This window comes from Gekko japonicus, unplaced genomic scaffold (assembly GCF_001447785.1).
Source record: "Gekko japonicus isolate JY-2015 unplaced genomic scaffold, Gekko_japonicus_V1.1 scaffold316, whole genome shotgun sequence".
NCBI classification, from domain to species: domain Eukaryota; kingdom Metazoa; phylum Chordata; class Lepidosauria; order Squamata; family Gekkonidae; genus Gekko; species Gekko japonicus.
The window spans coordinates 1,088,814-1,091,419 of NW_015169784.1; the positions used below are offsets into that span (position 1 = coordinate 1,088,814).

Consider the following 2,606-nt stretch of genomic DNA (forward strand, 5'->3'; position numbering starts at 1 on the left):
GCAGCAAACCCTGTGCTTGAGAAACTGCTCGAAGCTATCAGGCCGGGATTGATGGGCTGTTGGTCTCCTCCTTGTTTATCTGCAGTGTTGACTTTGAAAACTGTTGTCTGCAAAGGCTTTTATCAGATTTATGCCTCAGCTGAAAGAATGTCTTGTCCGGTCTTGTGCTACTCAGAGAATACAAACAATCCGGTGGCACCTTCAGGAATCCTGATTTATTGTATCATGAGGTTTTTGTAGACAGGGGCCTGCTCCTTCATTGGATGCTAAAACAGGGTGTCCTTTGCCCCCTCCCTTGGCATTTGGCATGATAATTACTAATTTCTGCAGAATCAGACAATAATGAGAACACACATTCCTGGGAGCGGGACGTTTAGAACCTGCAAGCGACGATGTAATATAAAAATCCATTCTCTTTGAATTCCCTGCCACCTCTATGTGGTTCTACCCATTTCTACCCCCCACTTTTGGAATTGCCTTTGCTAAATTCCCATTTTTAATCCTCAGCCACAACAAACACACATAACTGTAGTTGTTCCTTTGTGTGTTACCTTTGTTCCCACCACTTCTGTTCCTCCCACTGTCAAACTTTATTTTGTATGCTTTTTGGGGCAGCAACCTATCCCACTTTTGCTGTCATCATCTATATGGATAAATTCCTGTGTGGTATCCTGACCTGGGAGCAGAAACTGAGACTCTGTGTGAAATGGCTACACTAGAATCCATCACCAAGCTTGATATTATCTTAGGACTTAACCAAGACCAAGGATTTCTTTTCTGTTTCAGGAGATGGGAAGATTACATTACGAATTTGCTGCTGTTGTCAATGATCGCTAGTGGTACGCTTCTGACTTTTGCATAGAAATGTCACTGATATTGCATGGCCCTTTTTTGACCACACTATTTGTAGTTGTTTTTTCTACACAACTCTATATCTGCCTTCTGAAGATGAAATTTCATGGGTTTAATGGAATGGGCTCTAGTTCTCATAAGCTTGTCATAATCCCTTGTTTATGTACATTTATGTGCAGTGTTTAAGTACCCTGATGTCACTATATGAATAGATGGTGGTGAAACCAAAAACTGGTCTTCTGTAAAGTGCAGTAAATAGGCTCCAGGTTAGCCAATATTCTTCCTTTAGAAAATGTTCCAGGGGAGGGAGGTTGGATGAAAAAAGAACCCCATGTTCAGGAGGAGCTGTGGCTCAGTGGTAGAGCCTCTGCTTTGCATGCAGAAGGTCCCAGGTTCAATCCCCGGCATCTCCAGTTAAAAGGACCAGGCAGGAGGTGATGTGAAAGACCTCTGCCTCAGACTTTGGAGATTGGCTGCCGGTCCAAGTAGCCGACACTGACCTTGATGGGCCAGCAGTCTGATAAGGCAGCTTCATGTGTTTGTGATGAAATAGGTCCATGAAGCAGACCTGAAACTTTGGATTCCCAATGATCTAAGCCGCTTATGTCCAAATATACCTGAAACTACCTTCTACAGATTCAGACCGCTGGTCCACTAGCTCAGTATTGTCTACTCTGGCTGGCCGTAGCTTGTCAGAACCTTAAGTAAAGAGAGCTCTTTCCCAGAGCCTGCTCCCCGCAATCCTTTAACTGGCAATGCCAGGGATTGAACCTGGGGACCTCCTGCAAAGAATCATCGAGTTGGAAGGGATCTCCAGGGTCATCTAGTCCAGCCCCCTGCACAATGCAGGAAATTCACAAAGACCTCTCCCTCCACACCTGCAGTGACCGCTGTTCCACACCCGTGCGCGGCACGTTCTCTACCACTGAGCCACGCCAGTGTTCCCTCTAAGCAGAGTCAGTGTGAGCTAGCTCACAGTTTTTTAGCCTCCGGCTCACACATTTTTGTCTCTCTCAGGAAGAATGGCTCCCGAGCGAACTAATTTATGCAGTAGCCAAACGGCTCGCTCACAGCTTTAATGCCAGTAGCTCACAAAGTAGAATTTTTGCTCACAAGACTCCACAGCTTGGAGGGAGCCTTGGCCATGATCCCTCCAGGGCAACGCTGCACTAGAGACTAGCGGTGGTTTAGTGTGCTGCTTCTTACCATAGTCTTTCAGTGGTGCTTTACACAGAGAGCGTTTCAGAGTAGATTTGGGGAGCGCACCTCCTTTGGTGGCACCAGCTCTTCCCATCTCGCCTGAGGACATCCGACAATCTCTGTCAACTGCACTGGAAGAGCCTGTATGACAAGGGGGAGGTGGAAAGGTGAGGGTAAAGCCGCCCAGGAAGGAAGCAGCAGTGGCAGCAGCCCTGGCTGCTAACAGGAAGAGCATCCTCCTGTCACTCAGAGGGCTCGCCCATCCGTCATCCTGGCACCGACAGGGTCTGGCTCCGGTGCAGAGCTAAACAAACGCCTTTCTCTTTGCTGGTGAAGGCTGGAAGGGTTTTTTGGTTGTTGTCTTAGGGGGATTGGCAGGGGAATAAACAACTGGAGGGGACCCCCCAGAGCTGAGCCGCAGCTGGTGTCCTCCCTCATTAGGGCATGGAAGGATTCGGTTTCCCAGTGAAACTGAGAAGGGCCGTTTCTTGACAGCTTGGTCTTGTCGTCTTTCCTGACAACCCCTCTGCTAGAGTACCTGGAAGTTTGGAAAG

General features: G+C 47.9%; 1 non-coding gene across 1 annotated transcript; it reads left to right on the forward strand.

Moving 5' to 3' along the window:
• Positions 1 to 1,193: 1,193 nt before the first annotated feature.
• Positions 1,194 to 1,265, forward strand: TRNAA-UGC. Its single transcript has one exon. It is a non-coding gene; the product is annotated as a tRNA-Ala (tRNA).
• The last annotated feature ends 1,341 nt before the right edge of the window (positions 1,266 to 2,606 follow it).